We start from the raw sequence: 10,962 nt of genomic DNA, 5'->3' as shown, positions 1-10,962 counted from the left end.
TGTCTGGGCTAGGGGTCCAGTCGGAGCTGCAGCTGCCAGCTGATGCTGCTGCCAGCGATGCCACAGCAGCACCAGATCTGAGCTAAATCTTCAACCTACACTACAGCTTGCAGCAATGCCAGATCCTTGATCCACTGAGTGGGGCCGAGGATCGAACCAGCATCCTCACAGACATATGTCGGGTTCTTAACCCTCTGAACCACAACGGGAACTCTGAAACTAGAAAATTTTATAATAAAAATTCCATTTAGCTTTTTCATTATTTTTATACTTCCTCCAACTTCCAAAAATTTGTAGCAACTTATAATGAAAAAATAAATCAAGGAGTTCCCATTGTGGCACAGCAGAAATGAATCCAACTGGTAACCATGAGGTTGTGGGTTCGATCCCTGGCCTCACTCAGTGGGTTAAGGATCTGGCATTGCTGTGAGCTGTGGTGTGGCCAGCAGCTATAGCTTCGATTCGACCCCTAGTCTGGGAATCTCCATATGCCACAGGTGCTGCCCTAAAAAGCAAAAAAAAAAAAAAAAAAAAAATCAAGCCATTAAACCACACCCCCCCCACCACCCTCAACTGGAACAGACTTCTTCAGTCTTATTGGCTGGGACTGGGTCACATGACCCCCTCTGGTGAGGGGGCAGGAAAGCAAAGCGGTCAGCTTTCCGGCTTCAGGGTGGACGTTGTCCAGGGAAAGGCTGTTGGAAGTAACTGATTGGACCACCAAGAGTGTCACTGGATGTGGGTACGTTTAAGTCACTCATGGGGTTCTCATGTGACCCAGGGGGCCTGCCTCACTGGCAAACAAGATCCCCTCTCTGCCACGTGTAACCCACTCTGAGCGCTGCCGGAAAGGGACTTCATTGGCATCTTCCTCCCGTCACCCGACAGCGACAGCCCGTTCCTGGGAATGCTGAGCAATGCTGTGTGACACGCCCGTCTGAACTCCTTGGTTGCAGGTGGCAGGAACCCAACCCTCAGCGGCTTAAGTGAAAAAGGGATTATTTGGGGAGTTCCCTCGTGGCTCAGCAGATGAGGGGTTCAGCATTGTCACTGCTGTGGCTTTGGTTACAGCTCCGGTACGGGTTCAGTCCCTGACCCAAGTGCACACACACAGACACACACACACCCCACCCCCCAGGGCAGGAATCATGCTCGAGGCTGCGTCTTCAGGCCTTGATCACTATCAGCTGTGTCCTCACCTGATTTCAATGAGCCAAAGAGCCTTTGGCTGCGTCCGTCCCTCCGAGGCATGTGGAAGTTCCCAGGCCAGGGAGCAAACCCACGCCACAGCAGGCACATGCTGGATCCTTAACCTGCCACCAAAGGAACTCCCAAAGAGCCTTGTTTTTCTTACACCTCAGCCCCTAAAATCAAATTAACCACCCCATCCAGGTCTCAGAAAAGCAGCACCCGTCCCAGGCCAGAGGGAAATCCGTTGGAGGCATCTATCAACCAGACAGACACCCTCGCAGGGGCCTGCCCAGCACTATCCACTGTACCAGCCAACCAGCACTTCCGAGGCTCCGGTGCAGCCTGTCTGCATCATCAAAACAGTGTGTGCACTGCCTGGAAAATGAGCACCAAGCTGCAGTTTTGCTGCGGGCCCTTCAGCCCAGCCCCAGAGAGAGCACCCCCAGCTGCCGGTGGCAGTGGCACCACGGCCTCGAGGTCTTTCAGCTCCCTCCCCTCCTCCTCTGCCTTTCCGATCCCCAGGCAGGAAGAGAACATCCCGCATGGTGTATGTTTTGTCCCCTCGGCAGGGACAAGAAAGTCTAAAGAAGCCGGGCGTGTCCCACCAGGCCTGGCCCCAGTGATCCCGTGGGCCCCCAGGTCCTGGCAGGTAGCGGGTGTGTGAGATGGATTTCTGCCTCCTGCGAGGGCGTCCCCTCCCACCGGCTGCCTTCAAGCCAGCCTGCGGCTGGTGAATTGCTGGCCTGACCCCCAGGGCAGCTCCAGATGTCACTGCTGCGGTGTTGGCTCGAACAGTTTTCTTCCTACCGCCTGGAGGAACCCGGGCTGCACCCTCGCCAGGCTCTGCCTCGCCTTTAGCAAGAGGTGATTTTGTGACCCTGAGGTTTGGTTCCGAGGTCTAAAAGACCGTGTTTGTGTCCCCAGCAGGGTGCTTCTTCACTCAAACGCGAGGGTCCCCGGGTGTCAGCCGTGTGTCTGGATCCACTGCTCAGTCTGCGTCTGGACACAGTCCCTCCAGGCGCCGTGTCACTGAGCTTCCTCTGGAGCTCAGGCCAGGGAGGGCCGCTCCACAGGGATCAGCGACATTCGTATTGTTTGTATCGTCCAGGGTAAGGGGACTAAGCTTTGTTTTTTATTTATTTTTTGGCCTCATGGTACAGCAGCTTGATGTGTGAGATTTCAGTTCCCAGGCCAGGGTTCAATCCCGGGCCTCAGACGTGAAAGCACTGAATCCTAACCACTAGGCCACCAGGGAACTCCCAAGTGGACTAAGGTTTAAACTTACTGTCTGGAGTTGCCGTCGTGGCTGAGCGGGTTAAGAACCCAACCTAGTGAGGATGCAGGTCTCGCCCAGTGGGTTAAAGATCCCGTGTGGCTGTGGCTGGGGTGCAGGCCGGCAACAGCAGCTCCTATTTGACCCCTAGGCTGGGAACTTCCCTACGCCACAGGTGCGGCCCTAAAAAGAAAAATAGAATAATTATACTGAGCGTCTGTGACTAGTGAAGCAGCCACCCCCCCCCCCCCGATGAGGGCAAGGGTCGCAGAATGTCGCTGCTCGTTCCCTTGACTTCCCACTAGGTCCTCATGGCACCACCATCTCCCCAGGGCCCACCGGGGCCCTGCCTGGGTGCAGCTGACAGAACCACACCACAGGGCCGAGACCAAATGCGAGAAGGGCTGGGGGAGAAAGACGTGCGATTCTCTGAGCTCCTAGATGAGGCGGCACCTGCCCACGGCAGAGGCCAGGCCAGACCGTTTGCAAAAGCATGAGGCGTGCAGACGGGAGGGGTGGGAGGGCTTTAGCGGTGAGGTCTTGGGAGAGTGATGGTGGCACACGAGTGGGCCAGGAGACTGTGCTGAGCAGTCCGGACTGGACCCTGAGGTCAGCATGGACAGTGGGAGGGGTTGAGCCATGCAAGGACAGGCACACCTGGCACCTGGGAAGGTCCCCCTGGCCTCTGGTCAGACATGGCAGGTGGGGCGTTTGTATTCCCTCCGCTCCTTCCGGAGCCCCCCACATGGCGGTACAGATTCAGCACATGTGTCTCCCACGGCCACAGAACAAAAGAGAGAGGAGGAAGCGGCAGGAGACGTGAACCACATCCTGGGTACCGGGAAGCAGATGGACAGGCAGCAGCTGGCCTTAATCATCTCTGTTCACAGCCCCCAGCCAGCGCAGAGCAAGACAGGGTGGTACTGGAGTTCCCTCAGGGCCCAGCGGGCTAAGGATCCCCCGCTGTCGCTGCCGCAGCTCAGGTCACTTCAGTGTTCACTGGTCCAGGAGCTTCCACACGCCACCTGCGCAGCAAAACTAAATAAATAAACGGCAACCAGGACTTGTGGTCTGTTGCTGAGCAGTTCTGACCCCTGCTCTCAGACTCTACCTGTCTTGGAAGTTGGTCAGTCTCTAGAGCAGAACCTTTCAGATGAGGAGACTGAGGCACAGAGAAGTTGAATCATCTCCCCAGAGACACACAGCCCGAGGACACAGCAGGGCGTCGAAACATAAAGACATGAAAAGAGTGAGCTGAGGTGTAGATTGCGACGGCTCGGATCCCGGGTGGCCGTGGCTCTGGTGTAGGCTGGCAGCCGTAGCTCTGATTCAACCCCTAGCCTGGGAACCGCCCTATGCCGCGGGTGTGGCCCTCAAAAGACCAAAAAAAAAAAAAAAAAAAAAATCCCAATGAGAGACCCCTGCAAGCCCACAGACCGGAAAAAAACACTATGTCCTACCAGCGTTAGGCTAACGTAGAGAAACGGCCTCTGCCTGGAGTGTTGATTGGTGACATTGGTCTGGAGGCTGTTTGGCCAAATCTGCCGAGAGTGAAGAGGATCTTTGTTGGGTTTTTGGGGTTGTTTGGTCACACCCTGAGCCACAGCAGTGGCATCACTGAGTCATTAATGGCTACGCTAGTGGGGAAATTCTACAATTGAAGCGTTTGATACCCAACGAAGCCAGGAAACGTTACTAGAATATCCACAGCAGCCTCGTTTGTAACAGCAAACATCAGGAAGTAATGCCAATGTTTACCCACGAGTTGTAGCAAAGTCATGGGAGCAAGGTTATCCGACAGTGGAGTGCAGGAATAAATGTCACAAAGTGCTGAGCAAAAGAAGTCACAGAACACGTGCGATAACCATTTATGCTCAAACACATCCGTCCTTTAAGGACGCGCACGCGCAGACGCACACATGCACACACGCACCCACAGACCAGAGCCCTTCCACGGCAGTGGTGATGTTGGAGTTCCCAGTGGCGCAGCAGAAACAAATCCAGCTGGCATCCGTGAGGATGCGGGTGTGATCCCTGGCCTCGCTCAGTGGGTTAAGGATCCAGTGATGCTGTGAGCCGTGGTGTAGGCCGCAGATGGAGATCGGATCCCACACTGCTGTGGCTCTGGTGCAGGCCGGCAGCTGCAGCTGATTCAGTCCCTCCCCTGGGAACCTCCATATGCTGTGGGTGCAGCCCTAAAAAGAAAAAAAAAAAATTGCAGGAGTTCCCGCTGTGGCAAATAGGATTGGCAGCATCTTGGGAGCACTGGGACACAAGTTCGACCCCCAGCCTGGCACAGGATGTTAAGATCCCGATTACTCATGGCTCAGGAGTAACCAACCCGACTAGGATCCATAGGGACACGAGTTCAACCCCTGGCCTCGCTCAGTGGGTTAAGGATCTGACTGTGAGCTGTGGTGTAGGTCCCAAATGCGGCTCAGATCTCGCATGGCTGTGGCTGTGGCTGTGGCTGGCAGCTGTATCTCCGATTTGACCCCTAGCCTGGGAACCTTCATGTGCAGAAGGGTGCTGCCATAAAAAGGCAAAAATAAATCAATAAATAAAAATAAAAGAATTTAGGACCACATGGAGACAGATAGAACCTGCCCCAGCTGCCCCGTCCCTGCCCCCATCTTCCAGAGAAGGAAACTGAGGCTTTGAGAGACTTGCTGCAAAGTCAGCAGAGGGGGAGCAAAAGAGGGACAAAGAAGCAGACAGCACCTCTGCCTGGGCAAGGAGGGGAACTTGGATCTGGGTCCTGAAGGAGCAGGCGTTGTCCAGGCAGGACTAGAAGAGGAAGCAGGAGCAGCGGATCTGGCAGGAGGCTGGCAGGGGTGGGGAGGGCGTTACTGCCAGCTTGAGGAGAGGCGGGAGAAGCCACCGAGTACAGAAGGACTCTCTTCATGGGGCATCCGTGCTAAATATGACAGCCCTGTTCGTGGCAAGAACCCTCCCATTCTTTTTATTTTATTTTTTGGTCTTTTTAGAGCCACACCCTCAGCATATGGCGGTTCCCAGGCTAGGGGTTGAATCGGAGCTACAGCTGCCGGCCTACACCACAGCCACAGCAGCAACGCAGGATCCAAGTGGCATCTGCAACCTACACCACAGCTCACGGCGACACCAGATCCTTAACCCACTGATCGAGGCCAGGGACGGAACCTGCGTCCTCACGGATGCCAGTCAGATTCATTAGATTCCTTTCCGCTGAGCCACAGTGGGAACTCCCCTCCTGTCCTCTTACAGCTGGTTTCATTCCTACTCAGTGAAAGGCTGGAAGCTTTGCCACCAGCTTCCAAGATGAGGCTCTAATGATGGTGACACAATTCTCTTTCCTCACTCTCCTGTTCATGAGAAATAACGAAAAATTAAATTCCTTGAATTCCCAGGTGGCCTGAATCCAGTTGCCCCTGCTGTGGCTCAGGTCACTGCCGTGGCACGGGTTCAACCCCTGGCCTGAGGACTTCCACGGGCCACCGGCTTGGCCGAAAAGCCGAAAAAGAAAAATGGGATTCCTAAGCATCCGAGCCATTTCCAGAGGCCGGCCCCAAACACAACCAACCAACTGGCCGGTAGATGGCGCCAAACGTGACCCCGCCTTTGGGCGGAGGGTTCCTACCTGCTACCTTCAAACGCTCTGCTCTTCCTTCTGCGCAGAGAGGGTAGGTGGCCGCCGGTCCTGGGTCTGATCTTGAGCTGGGTTTGGGGGATGAAGGGATGAGAAAGACAAAGCCTAGTTTCAGTTTGTCCCTGTGGTGGGCGAGAGCAGTAGAGGCGGTACCTAGAGAGAACTGGGCCAGAGGGGGTGATGCCTGAGCTGAGCTTGGAACAAGTGTCCGCCTGGAGGAGAAAAGGGTATTCCCGGTGGAAGAACTGCCCTGAGGTGCCGGGTGCGTGTGGGGACACCTGCAGTGGACAGCAGGGACCATCCATCAGGGCCAGACCGTAAAGTCCGCCACAGTCTGTGCGGTGCATGAAGGGAAGGGTGCCGAGCCTGGCTGTGCCTTTGATCCACTGCGCTGGGGGGGTCGCTGCTGTGCCTGGGGGGCTGGGAGGGGCCAGAGGGGGGAGGACGGAGGCTGGCTCAGAACCAGGAAGCACCACCCCTGTCACGTTCTGCCCGCCTCCCTTGGCACCTGTTTCTCTGCTATGTTTTCTTAAATTCTGGGTCACCTGGCCAGGCAGGGCTGGTGCCGCCTCTGACAGTCAGAGGGGTTGCCGGCGAGGCCAGCGGGGTTTCCCTGACCCTGCGGGTGTCTGCAGCCAGCGCTGCAGGTCTGAGGGCGCTGAGGTCAGGCGTGGAGGCGGGGAGGATGTGAGCTGCCATCACAGAGCCAGTGGCTGGAGGAGTGAGGGGCCCAGGGGTGGCATGAGCTGGGCGGCTGGGCCCAGGGCTGGGCTTTGATCGCCTGGACTGCTGGCTTCCTGTTGGTGAGCTCTGGGGCATTTCTGCACCAGGAGGTGGGGAGCTCAGGAATGCAGATCAGTGAGAGCCGGTGGAAGGTGGCCACCGTGAGGTGGAGACAAAGGACATTTTATTTTATTTTATTTTGTCTTTTTAGGGCTACACCCGCGGCATATGGAGGTTCCCAAGCAAAGGGTTGAATCGGAGCTGTAGCTGCCAGCCTACAGCATAGCCGCAGCAACGCAGGATCGGAGCCCCGTCTGCGACCTACGCCACAGCTCACAGCGACGCCAGATCCTCAACTTACTGAGCAAGACCAGGGATCAGATCCACATCCTCGTGGATGCTAGTCAGGTTCATTACCGCTGAGCCGTGACAGGAACTCCAAGAAAGGACATTTTAAAGGAAAAAAGTCCGGCAGATTTGGCAGCTGTCAGAATGTGGGGGCTGAAGGATGAGTCAGAGCTGACTCAGAAGGTCTGAAGGTGAGTTCAAGGGAAGGTGGCAGAGCTTCCGGGAAGAAGGTGCGGTCGCTGCCCAGGACTGCGGGTTCCTTAGGACCGAAGAACAGGCCTGAACCCGTCCCAGGCTTGGGTGAGCATTTGCAGTCCGTCCCCACCAGGACACAAGCTCCAGCTGTGCCTGCCTTGCCCGGGGGCTTGTCCTCTGCCCGATGCTGCAGGTGCAGGGGAGACCTGGGAGGGAGCGCCCCCCACCCCTCCCCCTCCCCCACGCCAGACTCCCCTGGCAGGTGCCACCGCTGACCCCGGGGCCCCCTGCCCCCAGACTGCGCTGAGACCTGGTCCTCAGGGAGGCCGGCTCCCGTCCACTCGAGCCCAGTTCCCTTCCTCCCCCGAGCCCTCCCACCACGTCCTTGCTCACACCCCCAGCACCCCGATAACTGGACCCTCATCCACTTGGATGCTTCCTAGACATTAGTGCCCGACACGTGCAACAATAAACAGGTCACCTGCTGCCCCGTGGTGACCCCAGCCTCACCCACACACAGGACCCTGCAGGGCTCCTGCATGTCATGCAGGCTGTCACCTCTCTCTCCTTGGTCTGCCCCACGCCTGCCCCTTCTCCACCCACCAGCCCTGCAGGTGCCGGCCCACCTTGGGTCTCCCTGGTCTGACCTTCCCCCGCACCACGGTCAGAGTGGACGCAGGTCTGAGCAGGCCCTGCGAAGGCCTCCAAAACCTCCCATGATCCTCCGGCCAGCACACGGCCCATCGTGGCACCTGCCACCTTTTGCTTCAGCTCGGCCAGCCGCCCCCGCCCCCGCCCCCATCCCCATCGCAGGGAAGGGCTCTTCCAGCCACCGCTTCCTTTTCCGCCTTGCTCCTCCCTCTTCTCTACTGACTCCTAGCGTTTCTTCTAGATTCCACTTTTGCAAACACCCCCATTTCCTGTCCCACCCCCACTCCCACCCAGCAGCTAACACCCACCCTCTCAGCTCTCAGAGTGGCCTCGGGAGACTGGTCAGCACTGCCAGCACTGGTCAGTTTACAGGTTCACGTACTGGCGTGATGCTGGCTTCACTTCTGCCTCCACCACAGGGGCAGCAACCCGGTTCCTGCCCACCATGTCCCAGGGCCTGGACATGGGCTTTCAGTGAACAGGCATTAAATCAACGGTGCTTGTTCAACAGGACACGATTTCTGCTCAAGCACTCAGTGCTGACAACAGTGGGAGGGCAGGGGGAGGGACCCTCCTGGTGACAGTGTGTGGCGAGCTGAGGAAGAAGTGCCCAAACCCATCCCAGACTTCCAGGACTGGCTACTCAAGATGAGCCATGAAAATGGGATAGAATCTGCCAGAAGATGGAGTTCCAGTTGTGACTCAGCGGTAACGAAACGGACTAGTAGCCATAGGATGCGGGTTCAATCCCTGACCTCGCTCAGTGGGTTAAGGATCTGGTGTTGCGGCAGCTGGGGCACAGACCTGCAGCTGCAGCTCCAATCAGAACCCTAGCCAGGGAACTTCCATACGCCAAAGGTATGGCCCTAAAAAAGGCAAGAAAAAAAAAAATTGCCAGAAGGAAACTGTGGTACCAGAGTGTCCCCAATTTTATAGGCAACAGGAAAACTGGTTTGCCATGTGGAAATCTGCCTCTGAGCCAACTCGTAAACACACATGGCAGGAAACAGAGGGCCGGCCACCTTCCCTCACTCAGAGTTCCTCACCCCTCTTGGGACTCTGCTCTCAGTGCTCCCTTCCCTCTCAAGCTTGAGCCCAAGCCCGTGGATAGGCCTGTGTGCAGGACAGCATCCCAACAGCATCCTGATGGTTCTGGGCTGCCAGCATAGTCACCCTGGCCCCTCTTCTCCATCCAGGGAACAATAGTGTGCCCATCCTCTGAGTGCTCACTAAGGCTTCCCTGGGCATGCTCTACATCCCTATTGTAGAGAAGAGAAGCACAGAGAGGTTCCTTAGCTTGCTCAAAGTCACACAGCCAAATGCAGACCTGTGCAGCAACAGACAGCCTCCTCGACGTCAACGGTACCGCGTTCTCCAAAGTGTGCACCACTCAATCTTCTGACATCATTATAACCTGAAGCTGAACATTTCTCCAAGGTCATTGCTGCACATCAATTAAAAAAAAACCTTTATGAGCTGTAATGGACATGCAATATACTTCACGTTTAGAGTACATTTGATACGTGTGCACATACACCTGTGAAATCACCCCTGCAATCCAGATACTGAAAAGATTCATCACCTGAAGTTCCCTCTGGCGGTTACCTCCCCACTTCCCCACCCCTCACCCCACCAGGCAACCCCCCCTCCACTTTGCCACTAGTTTGCATTGCCTAAAATTTTATATAAACGACTGGCATCTTTCCCTCAGCATAATTATTTTGTGTACAGAACATTTGGCAAGAAGGACCATAATCTAGGCCATAAGACAATAAATTTGAAAGGATGCAAAGCATGCAAAATACGTTCTCTAACCACAGTGGAATTAAATATTAGAAACCAATGACAAAAAGATGTCTGGGAAACCCCAAAAACTTGGAACCTAACATTTATAAATTACCCGTGGTCAAAAAGAAATCAAACGGGAAATTAGAAAGTTATTTACTTTAATAAACATGTATACAGCAGTTACTGTGTGCCAGGCCCTGTCTTGGGCCCCTTCCAGAAACAGAATGAGCTAATTCGGGCCTCCTAACAACACGGGGAAGACACCGTCATACCCGTTTCACACATGCTGAACCAGGAGCACGGAGAGAGCAGGCGGCTGGCTGGTGTCAGCCAGGCAGGAGTGGTGGCAGGGCTGGGGTGTGATCCGGGGTCCGTGCCTGGTGCCCCCGCTTGGTGGAGGGACCCTAATATGTTTCAAATGAGGGGCCGAAAGTGTCAGATTCCTCTTTGGGCCGAGCAAGGTCACCGTGGGCTGAGTTCGACACATAGTTAGGAGCTAACTCAGCAGGACCTGGAAATGTATTGGACTTGGGGGGCAAGGAAGCACAAGGCTGGGTACCCAAGGATGAGGTGGGAGTAGGGAGCGCAGGGTTGCCGGGCTCAGCTGGGCTCCTGTCTGGAGGGTGAGGTGCTTTTTTTTTTTTTGGTCTTTTTAGGGCCATACATGCAGCATATGGAGGTTCCCAGGCTAGGGGTTCAATCGGAGTTATAGCCGCTGGTCTACACCACAGCCACAGCAATGGCTGTATCTGCGACCTATACCACAGCTCACGACAATGCCTGATCCTTAACCCACTGAGCGAGGCCAGGGATCGAACCCATGTCCTCATGGATGCTAGTCAGATTCATTTCCTCTGAGCCATGAGGGGAATTCCGCCCAGCCTTCTGAGAACCTGTTTATAAAGGGGATGGGCTGGGCCTGGGAGAAGGCAGGGGGGCAGTGGGAAGGGGTCCTAAGAAATACTCACACTGAAGCTCCACTAGAACATAAGTTAGAAGAGAGGAAACAGGTTTCGCGCGGAAGGAAGAGCATGTGCTCAGCCCTGTGGGGGCAGCTTGGGGAGGGAGGTTCAAAATGAGTGACACGAGTTCCCATCGTGGCACAGTGGTTAATGAATCCAACTAGGAACCATGAGGTTGCCGGTTCGATCCCTGGCCTCGCTCA

At 55.7% G+C, this 10,962-nt stretch overlaps 2 long non-coding RNA genes across 3 annotated transcripts; one reads left to right on the top strand and one right to left on the bottom strand.

Moving 5' to 3' along the window:
- Positions 1 to 511: 511 nt before the first annotated feature.
- On the top strand, positions 512 to 3,842 carry LOC102159409. Of its 2 annotated transcripts, XR_002341108.1 has the most exons (3): positions 512 to 742; positions 1,393 to 1,668; positions 2,116 to 3,842. It is a non-coding gene; the product is annotated as an uncharacterized LOC102159409 (long non-coding RNA). The 2 variants fall into 2 exon arrangements; XR_002341107.1 differs by having other exon boundaries at positions 512 to 1,668.
- An 82-nt stretch (positions 3,843 to 3,924) lies between these two features.
- LOC110258357 lies at positions 3,925 to 10,499 on the bottom strand. The gene is made up of 3 exons (XR_002341109.1): positions 9,337 to 10,499; positions 6,084 to 6,160; positions 3,925 to 4,005 (listed from the first exon to the last, which is right to left on the bottom strand). It is a non-coding gene; the product is annotated as an uncharacterized LOC110258357 (long non-coding RNA).
- Positions 10,500 to 10,962: the final 463 nt, after the last annotated feature.

This window comes from Sus scrofa, unplaced genomic scaffold, assembly GCF_000003025.6.
Source record: "Sus scrofa isolate TJ Tabasco breed Duroc unplaced genomic scaffold, Sscrofa11.1 Contig1914, whole genome shotgun sequence".
In the NCBI taxonomy this organism is placed as follows: domain Eukaryota; kingdom Metazoa; phylum Chordata; class Mammalia; order Artiodactyla; family Suidae; genus Sus; species Sus scrofa.
The sequence above is the reverse complement of the archived record's forward strand: the minus strand, read 5'-3'. Positions and strand labels throughout refer to the sequence as shown.